This window comes from Schistocerca serialis, chromosome 1 (assembly GCF_023864345.2).
Source record: "Schistocerca serialis cubense isolate TAMUIC-IGC-003099 chromosome 1, iqSchSeri2.2, whole genome shotgun sequence".
In the NCBI taxonomy this organism is placed as follows: Eukaryota; Metazoa; Arthropoda; class Insecta; order Orthoptera; family Acrididae; genus Schistocerca; species Schistocerca serialis.
The window spans coordinates 1,178,708,320-1,178,721,041 of NC_064638.1; the positions used below are offsets into that span (position 1 = coordinate 1,178,708,320).

At 42.2% G+C, this 12,722-nt stretch overlaps 1 protein-coding gene across 1 annotated transcript in view; it reads left to right on the forward strand.

Moving 5' to 3' along the window:
• The window catches only part of LOC126459712 (ionotropic receptor 25a-like), a 281,856-nt gene that overhangs the window by 152,840 nt on the left and 116,294 nt on the right, over positions 1 to 12,722 (forward strand). The gene's annotated exons all lie outside the window — the stretch shown is intronic.

The following is a 12,722-nucleotide window of genomic DNA, read 5'->3' on the forward strand; positions in this document are numbered from 1 at the left end:
GAGGCGGACCCGCAAATTTAGAAGGATGCGGGGAGTGTTGTGTTGTCAGTAGAGAAGCAGTCCGGAGAGTTCAGTGGCTTCGAACATGTACTAGTCATTGGATGTCACCAGAGTAACAAATCGATCAAGGACATTCCATCCCTTCTAAGGATGCCCGAGTCAGCTGTTGGTAATATGGCTGTTAAGTGGACACGCGAAGCAACATCCACAGCTGAACCAAGACCAGGCAGAATTCATGAACTGTCGGACAGAGACCGTCGAGTATTGGCGCAGGGTGACTGTAAAAACAAAAAATTCCTTGAAATCAGTGGAAGGGACCATTCGTGAGCTCCAAAGTGCTACCAGCAGTCCAGTTAGCACAGTGACTGTGAGTAGGGAGTTAAAAAGTATAGGGTACAGTAGTCTAGGAGTCGATGCTTAGCGACACTAAAGGTAAAGAGCCGTGGCACTGCGCAATGGATGACTGGAAACGCGTGATTAAGAGTGATAAATCACGCTGCACCCTGTGGCCATCCGATGGAAGATTTGGAGTTTGGCGAATGCATGGAGAACGTTACCTGCCGTAGTATGTAGCGCCAACAGTCAGTTTGAAGGACGTAGTGTTGGTTGGTTGACTGGTTGGGGGTGAGGACCAAACAGCGAGGTCATCGGTCCCATCGGATTAGCGAAGGAGGGGGAAGGAAGTCGGCCGTGCCCTTCCAAAGGAACCATCCCGGCATTTGCCTAAAGCGATTTAGGGAGATCACAGAAAACCTATGTCAGAATGGTCGGACGCGGGTTTGAACCGTCGTCCAGCGTGCTAACCACTGCGCCACCTCGCTCGGTATGTGGTGTTACAGAGTTGGGTTCTTTTTCGTTGTTACAGTGTGGTACCTTTATTGCGCTTAAGAAAACACTAAATGCCGAAGGATGTGAGCACATCTTACAACACTGCGTTCTACAAACAACAGAGGAACAATTCAGCATCTGTGAGGCAATGCTGTGTACACAACAACATTCCTGAAATGGATTTCCCAGCCCAGTTCCTGCCTGAACCCGATGGAACACCTTTGCCATGAGTTAGAAGGCAGACTTCGCTCCAGACCATAGTGTTGGACATCACTATCTTTTCTGGTTTCGCCTTTCCTCCGCAGACATTCACACACCTCGCTGAAAGTGTTCCCAGCAGAGTTCAAGCCATCGTCAAGGCATAGGATGGGCACTTTCCACACTAAAGTACACTAACAGGTGTGCGGATACTTTTGATCAAATAGCGTTTGTGCCAGTTGGATGTATGGAATCAGCGCAATAATCCTGGTCATCATGAAGAAATGACAGAATGCCAAAACGGAGATATCGCCTTTGATGGGCCCACAAGCACACCGTAAATGAATTTGCCCATACTTGTTGTTGTATCAGCGCGAACTGTCCATCGTGTATGCAAGAAATAGTGTAACATTCGTAGCCATGTAACAGGGTGTAAGAGAACTGGTCTTAAAAGTATCCTCTCCGGATGCAACCTCGACTGTCACACCTTGTCGATGAGTATCGGTTTCGTTGGAATTCCTGTTGGAAACCTTCAGCTGTCTTTCATTTTGCGCTGTACTACTGGTATCGATAACAGACCATTTTCAAGTTTATCATAAACGAGGAAATGCAAAACGTAAGAAATTGTACAGTTTGACAAGTTTGTGTAATGTTATAAATATCGCACATAAGGCATAAATGGCATAAATGTTATACCATGATGTAAACGCTTACAAGTTGCTGTTACAGACCTGCCATAGTCAGTAAAATTGTCAACAACAAAAAATAACTGTACAGAGCAGTTGTTACCAGAAGGCTGATTCACGTCGAAAGTCAGTAACAAACTAAACAGATGAACGAATTTGCAGCATGCTGGGAAAATTGCACGTCAGCAACTTGTCTTAATCAGTACAACGGAAAACCAGCCAAAGTTGCAAATTTCACTTTTTTTATTTACTTGATGACTAGGGGGGTTTCAGATCGATTCCGTATTTCTGGATTTCCGGAAGGCTTTTGACACGCTACCACACAAGCGACTCGTAGTGAAATCGCGTGCTTATGGAATATCGTCTCAGTTATGTGACCGGATTTGTGATTTCCTGTCAGAGAGGTCACAGTTCGTAGTAACTGGCGGAAAGTCATCGAGTAAAACAAAAGTGATTTCTGGCGTTCCCCAAGGTAGTGTTATAGGCCCTTTGCTGTTCCTTATGTATATAAACTATTTGGGAAACAATCTGAGCAGCCGTCTTCGGTTGTTTGCAGATGACGATGTCGTTTATTTACTAATAAAGTCAACAGAAGAGCAAAACAAATTGCAAAACGATTTAAAAAAGATATCTGAGTGATGCCAAAATTGGCAGTTGACCCTAAATAACGAAACGTGTGAGGTCACCCACATGAGTGCTGAAAGGAACTCGTTAAACTTCGATTACACGATAAATCAGTCTAATCTAAAAGCCGTAAATTCAACTAAACACCTAGTTATTACACTTACGAACAACTTCAATTGGAAGGAACAAACAGAAAACGTTGTGGGGGGATGCTAAGACTGAGTTTTATTGGCAGGACACTTAGAAAATGTAACAGACCTACTAAAGAGACTGCCTACACTACGCTTGTCCGTCCTCTTTTAGAACACTGCTGCGCGGTGTGGGATCCTTACCAGATAGGACTGACAGAGTACATCGAAAAAGTTCAAAGAAAGGCAGCATGTTTTGTATTATCGCGAAATATGGGGGAGAGTGTCACAGAAACGATACAGGATTTGGGCTGGACATCATTAAAAGAAAGGCGTTTTTCGTTGCGACGGAATCTTCTCACGAAATTCCAAACACCAACTTTCTCCTGTGAATGGAAAATATTTTGTTGACACCGACCTACATAGGGAGGAACGATCACCACGATAAAATAAGGGAAATCAGTGCTCGTACGGAAAGATATAGGTGTTCATTCTTTCCGCGCGCTATACGAGATTGGACTAATAGAGAATTGTGAAGGTGGTTCGATGAACCCTCAGCCAGGCACTTAAATGTGATTTGCAGAGTATCCAAGTAGATGTAGATGTAGTTTTCGGCCAGGTGTATGCACTGTAACTGTTCATTTGAACTTCATAAAGCGTATGTATTTTTGACATGTTTCTCGCATTTTTGGAAATAGAATTTTGACTATTTGGATGATTTGCGAATGGGTCCCGGCCAGTAGCTAATCATCAAATAAATAAAAAAAGTGAAATTTACAGCTTTGGCTGGTACTGATAAACAGTCGAAAATATGTCAAGTAGTACGTGGAGAACAGGCAAAGATAATGCCATGTTAGAGATAAAAACACTAGAGCATATGCTAACAAGTGAAGCTTTAGCATAACAAACAGAGAGGTACAACACAATCTTTGGTTGATAGTAAACAGCATACATCTGTGAAATAGATCGTAATATTAACTATACAACATAAACAGAAACAAAATGTTATTTAGTTGAACTGAGTGCTTAGTAAAATATTCTAGTTTTAATCAGCGTAACCAAAGAAGTTGGAGAGAGGAGGTAGAACCAATTCTTTAAAGTGAAATTTTGATCCTCTACTATAGACAAAGGCAAATGTAAAGAAAAAGAAAAGATTATGGGGAAAGTGGGTAGAAGAATTGAGGAGAAGAGGGAGAGGGGAGGAGGGAGGGGAGGAGAAGGAGACGAAAACCGGCAAAGGGGGTGACAAGGGACGCTAACTGTCAAGTATAAGCTTACGCATTAACTAAGCAGGTAAATATCATCCAGCTAACATCCGTGTGAATAAACTCAAAAACATATGTTAATGTTATACTACACGTTCTCCTTAAATGAGGAGATACTTGCAGAGTGAAGCTTTTTCCTAACTCTGTTTATTACGAATAAAAAGATGTTAAGCACAAAAATTATTTTCATGTAACCTTTAAAATTCTTATGTGCGCTATGGAATGTCTTCATGTGTTTTGTTAGCATATTTTTCTCTTGTCATTCCACGCTTCTTCCTACTGGATATTCCCACCTTCTCCCATGGCTGACTTCCGTCCGTCCTTCCTCCTCCCCCACCCCCACCTTTTTACTTTGTGTTAGTGCTCTGATTTATCCTGTGGCTACAGTGGCTCAGTCAATAATTTTGTTTATGGTTTGTCCCCCCCCCCTCCCAAATTTGCCTTCTTCGTCCCCTCCCCCCTTCACAAGTGATTGTGCTAGTAATATAAGTACAGTTGTTGTTGTTGTTGTGGTCTTCAGTCCTGAGACTGGTCTGATGCAGCTCTCCATGCTACTCTATCCTGTGCAAGCTTTTTCAGCTCCCAGTACCTACTGCAACCTACATCCTTCTGAATCTGCTTAGTGTATTCATCTCTTGGTCTCCCTCTACGATTTTTACCCTCCACGCTGCCCTCCAATACTAAATTGGTGATCCCTTGATGCCTCAGAACATGTCCTACCAACCGATCCCTTCTTCTGGTCAAGTTGTGCCACAAACTTCTCTTCTCCCCAATCCTGTTCAATACTTCCTCATTAGTTATGTGATCTACCCATCTAATCTTCAGCATTCTTCTGTAGCACCACATTTCGAAAGCTTCTATTCTCTTCTTGTCCAAACTATTTATCGTCCATGTTTCACTTCCATACATGGCTACACTCCATACGAATACTTTCAGAAATGACTTCCTGACACTTAAATCAATACTGGATGTTAACAAATTTCTCTTCTTCAGAAACGCTTTCCTTGCCATTGCCAGCCTACATTTTATATCCTCTCTACTTCGACCATCATCAGTTATTTTGCTCCCCAAATAGCAAAACTCCTTTACTACTTTAAGTGCCTCATCTCCTAATCTAATTCCCTCAGCATCACCCGACTTAATTAGACTACATTCCATTATCCTTGTTTTGCTTTTGTTGATGTTCATCTTATATCCTCCTTTCAAGACACTGTCCATTCCATTCAACTGCTCTTCCAAGTCCTTTGCTGTCTCTGACAGAATTACAATGTCATCGGCGAACCTCAAAGTTTTTATTTCTTCTCCATGAATTTTAATACCTACTCCGAATTTTTCTTTTGTTTCCTTTACTGCTTGCTCAATATACAGATTGAACAACATCGGGGAGAGGCTACAACCCTGTCTTACTCCCTTCCCAACCACTGCTTCCCTTTCATGTCCCTCGACTCTTATAACTGCCATCTGGTTTCTGTACAAATTGTAAATAGCCTTTCGCTCCCTGTATTTTACCCCTGCCACCTTTAGAATTTGAAAGAGAGTATTCCAGTCAACATTGTCAAAAGCTTTCTCTAAGTCTACAAATGCTAGAAACGTAGGTTTGCCTTTCCTTAATCTTTCTTCTAAGATAAGTCGTAAGGTCAGTATTGCCTCACGTGTTCCAGTGTTTCTACGGAATCCAAACTGATCTTCCCCGAGGTTGGCTTCTACTAGTTTTTCCATTCGTCTGTAAAGAATTCGTGTTAGTATTTTGCAGCTGTGACTTATTAAGCTGATAGTTCGGTAATTTTCACATCTGTCAACACCTGCTTTCTTTGGGATTGGAATTATTATATTCTTCTTGAAGTCTGAGGGTATTTCGCCTGTTTCATACATCTTGCTCACCAGATGGTAGAGTTTTGTCAGGACTGGCTCTCCCAAGGCCGTCAGTAGTTCCAATGGAATGTTGTCTACTCCAGGGGCCTTGTTTCGACTCAGGTCTTTCAGTGCTCTGTCAAACTCTTCACGCAGTATCATATCTCCCATTTCATCTTCATCTACATCCTCTTCCATTTCCATAATATTGTCCTCAAGTACATCGCCCTTGTATAGACCCTCTATATACTCCTTCCACCTTTCTGCTTTCCCTTCTTTGCTTAGAACTGGGTTTCCATCTGAGCTCTTGATATTCATACAAGTCGTTCTCTTATCTCCAAAGGTCTCTTTAATTTTCCTGTAGGCGGTATCTATCTTACCCCCAGTGAGATAGGCCTCTACGTCCTTACATTTGTCCTCTAGCCATCCCTGCTTAGCCATTTTGCACTTCCTGTCGATCTCATTTTTGAGACGTTTGTATTCCTTTTTGCCTGTTTCACTTACTGCATTTTTATATTTTCTCCTTTCATCAATTAAATTCAATATTTCTTCTGTTACCCAAGGATTTCTACTAGCCCTAGTCTTTTTACCTACATGATCCTCTGCTGCCTTCACTACTTCATCCCTCAAAGCTACCCATTCTTCTTCTACTGTATTTATTTCCCCCATTCCTGTCAATTGCTCCCTTATGCTCTCCCTGAATCTCTGTACAACCTCTGGTTCTTTTAGTTTATCCAGGTCCCATCTCCTTAAATTCCCACCTTTTTGCAGTTTCTTCAGTTTTAATCTACAGGTCATAACCAATAGATTGTGGTCAGAGTCCACATCTGCCCCTGGAAATGTCTTACAATTTAAAACCTGGTTCCTAAATCTGTGTCTTACCATTATATAATCTATCTGATACCTTTTAGTATCTCCAGGGTTCTTCCATGTATACAACCTTCTTTCATTGACTTTTAATGTCCCTTGTTTGCTTTTGTCCGTTTTCTTTCTTTTCTCCCCCCACCCTCTCCCCCCTTCCCCTTCAATTCTTGCTTGTAATCGCTTTCTCTACTAATTTTTCTGTTTCTTTACATTGTCCTATGTCGATAGTGCAGCATTAAAATTTCACTTTAAAGAAATAGTTCCACAACCCCTCCCCCCTCCTTTGGTTCTGCTATTTAAAATAACAATATTTTACTAATCACTCAGTTCAACTTGCAACGTCCCCTTAGAAAAATTATACAAGACTGTGCTTTAACTGACACACAATATTTTTTAGCGCAACACAATCTGACTTTCAATAATCCCTACAAAAGAATGGCCCTGTCTAATATTAACCTATAAGTTTCACAAATCACTTACCTCACCAAAATCTTCGTTACTCGAACTACTGCAATACAGCGAGCACCACTACTGCCAGCTAAATAAAAGATTCAAACTAAGGAAGGCACTAACTACTGATAGGCAAAGTTAGCAAATGAAAGATTTTAATAGAGAACAAACACTGTATTTACCTTAATAGTCATATTATATATAGCAGTTCATGACAGTCTTACAAATTTCAAAACTCCGCCATCTCTCTCCCCACATCCATCACTGCTGGCGGCTCACCTCCAACTGCGTAACGCTACGCGCTGTTAACATCCAGCTGCCGCTGCCCAACACTACAATGGCAGACAACAGTGATTTTCATACAGAGCGCTACGTAACGTTGCCAATAAGAAAACATAAACAGCCTACTTACAAACTGAATGTAGTTCAGTCATTATATATTTATTAGCAAACAGTTTGGTCAGATTAGTACATTTACTATATTGGTGACAATTTTGCTGACTATGGTTGGCCTGCAACGGCAACTTGTAATCGTTTACATCTTGGTATAACATTCCTGCCATTTCTGCCCGTAAGTATGACGGTAATTACGTTTCACTACCTTGTCAGATCGCACAGTCTCTAACGTTTTGCATTTCTCCGGTAGGCCAAGCTAGAAAATGGTCTATTGACGAGACTAGGAGCACTGTGCAAACTGAAGGACAGCTGAAGGTTTCCACCTTGAATTCCAACGACTATTTAGCAGCTGATTTTTCCCAGCTATATGCATACAAAAGTATCGGTTTCAAACAAGGCAGACATTTCTACCTTCGGTGGGTGATGGTCCATCGTAACCAGAGTTCCGAGGGAATAATGGCATGTGTACTGCGTTCAGTAGACTTTTGGGGTCGGATACCCCGCAGAAGGCCGTGATTCACAGCGGACAGCAGCCAACTTGTGGTACAACTAACTGCGGTTTTGCTTCTTCTCAATTGATCCAAGGCGTCGAGTGCATCGATGGACTAATGAGACGTGTAATGTGGATTGTTGTATTTCAGGTTGCAGAGAGTTCTGTGATGTTTTGGGGATGTTTTCTGTACCACGACTTGCGTCTGCTCAGCCATGTTATCGTGAACATTCGCAGTGACCACCCGTTTTCCACGATGCCAACGGTCGAGTTCATACGGCTGCATGCTTACGTTCCTTGTTTGACGAACACTCAGACACCCATCAGAACTCGACCGGTCCACAAAATGGCGCGAAAAAATGCATAATGTCTTAATTGTCTTTTGCTCGTAATATGTTGTGCTTGAAATAGCTAGACCAAGTGGGGAAACTAATGTGGGAAGAGCACTAATGAATCAGTGACTGACTTTAAGCTTTGCACTTGAGTTTAACCTCATCCTTTTCAGATTGTTGCAGAAGAGAAGGAACCTCCGAAAGTTGTCTATATTAGTCTTTGCATTTCTTACGATAAAAATGGTGTAAGTTCTTTCTGTTACTGTTATCAACTTTTATCAGATTGTTTTTCAATGAACTCAACTAAAAAATCTGTAGACAAAATCTTTCTTGCTTTAAACTGTCGAAAATCTGTACACTCGTCAGCGTATATTCGTTCATTCATCCTATGTGGAGCCTATTTCAGTGCCATAACAGTTTTCTGATGCTGACTGGGGACACGAGACTAGAGTTAGTCAAGTAAGGTGTATATTACTTTCTTTTCATCGAAAGTTCAATTAACAAAAGATTGACCACGTAGAGTTTGCAGGTTCGTATATCTATACTCTGTTCATATTGGTTCTTTTCATTTATGCAAAAGACAAAACTCTGAACATCTAATCTTCAAACGTTAATCAAAATAACGATCACGAAACATACTTTGCAGTTTGAACTGATTCTGAATATATTTTCTAGATTAACTACAGCGATTTACTCTTTATGTCTGCTTTTTCTTCTAGCTAGTAATTACAACAACAGTTCGAAAATTCACAAAAACTGAACATAGGTAAGCCACAACAATGGTTTTTACATTTCTCTCTCCCAAATCTCAGACTGGACTCTACTCCACGCACCATCCCGAGGCCGGCCGCTGTGAGGTCATCAGTCCCCTAGAACTTAGAACTACTTAAACCTAACTAACCTAAGGACATCAAACACATCCATGCCCGAGGCAGGATTTGAACCTGCGACCGGAACAGTCGCCCGGTTCCGGACTGAAACGCCTAGAATTGCTCGGCCACAACGGCCGGCGCAGCAAATAGTAACTAGAGTCGCACAGAGCAACTACTTGCACAGTACGTATAGTAGCCGTCACACTGCTTGCTTAATTTTCAGAATTATGTTGGGCGCTACCCCCAAGGGAAAGCTTTTTTCTGTTTATTCCCAGTCCAAGTGACACACCACATGTCTCACAGCTCACGTCACTGTTAATGGTTATTCCGTGCTCGAGGAATTCGATGAGTATCGGACCTGGGACGTCGAGCGTTACCTTGCCTGCTGAGGGCATAGCGTTGAGTTTTTTAGGGAGAGGTCACGATGGGTGCTTCTGTTGCCTGTCAGTTTCATTAAGATATCCCAAAGCGGCATATGCAAAGTTCAATCGATTTTGTCGTTACGACTTTTCGTGTATTTTCATTTGAACACTGCTTATATAACGTAGAACGAACAGAGAAGAGCCAGCGAAGAGCGGCGCGTCTTGTCTCGGAATAGTTTCATAAGCGCGAGAGCTTTACGGAGATGTCCAACAAAGTCCAGTAACAGACAGTACAAGAGAGGCGTTTTCCACCACAGAGAGAATAACTGTTGAATTTCCGAGAGCGCACGTTCCGTGGACAGCACTGACGGAAAAAACATCAAAAAATAATTAATGTAGAGTAATGAAATTTCTGGAATACATTGCTCTAGATAACTTATTTAAGTGATTACTTTAACAGTAAGCACGAGATAAGGCATTGCGTATGTGAAATTCTGGTACATATTATATATATATATATATATATATATATATATATATATATATATATTATATATATATAGGTGGTATGTGCTCTTTCAGACATGTCTGAAAGAACAGATACCATCTTCATATATACACAAGACTCGCCGGCCATTTGACCATCTTCTTCTGTGCGGACGCACAAACAGTGCCCGAACTCTTACGGGAATCGGCAACAAGCCGCGAGTAATGAGTATAATGGGCAGGTGCGCTATGAATATACTGCGGACAATAAGTCGGGAATGTGGGTCTCACGGAAGGCGTGCCAGATTAAGTCCCTGCAGTCGCTCTGTCCTCTGTGACCTCGATGGCTCAGAAGGATAGAGCGTCTGACATGGAAGCAGGAGATCCCGGTTTCGAGTCCCGGTCATGCCACACATTTTCAACTGTCCCCGTTGACTTATATCAACACCTGTATGCAGCTAGGATATTCACTTCAAGGTAATTACGTTAATAACAAGTGAAACCACCAGAATAGTGAATGCAAGCATGCAGACTCGCATGCATTGTGTTGTACAGATGCCGGATATTAGTTTGTGGGATGGCGTTGCATGCCTGTTACAGTTAGTCTGTCAAAAGAGAGACAGTTAATGCTATTTGTGAATGATGCCAGAGTTGTCATCCGATGGTGTCCAGTATGTGCGCGATTGGAGACAGAGCTGGCGATCGAGCAGGCCAAGACAACATATCGGCATTTGTTAGAGCTTATTAGGTTACAAGAGCGGTATGTGGGCGAGCGTTATACTGTTGGAAAATACCGCACGGAATACTGTTCATGCAGGCCGCTGTGGTCGAGCGGCTCTAGGCGCTTCAGTCCGGAACCGCGCTGCTGCTACGGTCGCAAGTTCGAATCCTGCCTCGGGCATTGATGTGTGTGATGTCCTTAGGTTACTTAGGTTTAAGTAGTTATAAGTCTATGGGACTGATGACCTCAGATATTAAGTCCCATAGTGATTATAGCCATTTGATTTGAATACTGTTCATGTACGAGATGGCAGCGCAACAGGTCGTATCACCAGACTGACGTACAGATTTGGAGTCAGGGTGTATGGGATAACTACAAGAGCGCTCGTGCTCTCATACGAAATCATATCCCAGATCCTATCTCCGGTATGAGTCCGCTGTTTCTAGCATGCAGACGGGTTGGTAGTGGGCTCTCAACTGGATTCCTCCTAACCAAAGCACGGCCATCACTGGCACTGAGGCAGGACCAGCTTTCATTAGGAAACACAGCAGACCTCCACTCTGCCTTCCAATGAGTTCTCGCTTGACAACAATGAAGCTGCAAATGGCCTTGGTTTGGGATAAGTGGAATGCACAGAGCGTCTGGTCCGAAGCTGTCATTGAGATAACCTACATGTATTAGTTCGTTGTGTCGCTGTGGTGCCAACTGCTGCTCAGATTGCTGCTGCAGCTGCAGTACGATGGGCCACAGCCATACGCTGTACACACTAGTCTTCCCTCTCGGTAGTGCCACGTGGCCGTCCGGAGCACGGTCTTCTGCGACCGTCCATTCCCAAGACCGCAGCTGCCAGCAGTCATGTACAGTGGTTACATTCCTGCCAAGTCATTCTGCAGAATCCCAGAAGGAACATCCAGCTTCTTTTGGTCCTATTACATGACCTCGTTCAAACTCAGTAATGTGTTTAAAGAGCGTCTTTGTCGCCTTAAAGGCATTGTAACGTATTACTATCTTTACGACGTTCCTCATCGAGCCACATACGTTATCTCTCACACAAATAATGATAAAAATTCAGAAATTCAGGGTCGCCACCAGCCCAAGCCCTTTCTAACCATTTAGAAAAAAAACGGAGCTGGAAAATTATTAGTTTAATTACTTTAATAATTTCTTTAAGTATCCAGATAAATAGCACTCCATGTCGTGCATGAAGCAACTTGATTAATTCAGGATTGGAAATCGGAGTACGTGGGTAAGATCAAGACCACAGAATTTATCTTTCACGCAAATTATTTATTGTATCGAAGTATTTGGTTGCACATCTTCACTACACATTACTGGTGCCTGACTAGAAATGTTTAAGTTAGAATTACGTGAGAATGTAACAGAGCAAAATTTAACTACAGCAAGAAAAAGCACAGAAAACGGGGGTGGGAGACAATGATACTATCATCTCCTTTGCATTCATACCATAAAAATTTCTCAGTGAGATTCCCATTACGATTCTACGCATGCACTATTCTGGACAGAGGTTTAACCAATCCACGAGGTTGTGCGATAATTATTCAACATACTAACTGCGTCTGCTGCTTGCAAACGCCTGAAATAGAGCACGTGGTGCATTCCGAATCAAACTGTTGTGCTGCTTGGTAGAAAGCGCACGAAAGAACAGATATTCTTGCAGAAATTATAGCTCATTAAACAAGCAAACTGTTAAAATAAAGCCTATTGCGGTGCCGTGGTGGACCAGAAGGGTCATTGATTACCAAACACTTGGCACAAAATCGACACACAAAGACAAAAGCAACTTCCACAAAACATAAGATTAAAAATCATTAAAAATCATACTCACTTCGACACAGTATTACACTCACGTACCGTTGAAGTGATCCTAACCAGCTTTTCCTAATCAGATTTACCGTGTGAAATTCTACTTCATTGTTGTTCAAAATGAACAAAGTAGCTTCCACACTTTTAACTCAAACACCCAAAAATCGCCTATTTAAAGCAATCTAATTATGGCATATTCGGAAAAATAACTCGCTTCACACGCTTCAGTTAAGCTGAAGTCCTTAAGTATTTCAACAGTTAAACATAACCAAGTCCTAACTCAACTTGCTTCCTATCACCTGAAACCCCCCTTAAGAGCTACGATCCGTACTCACCAAGCGTTCA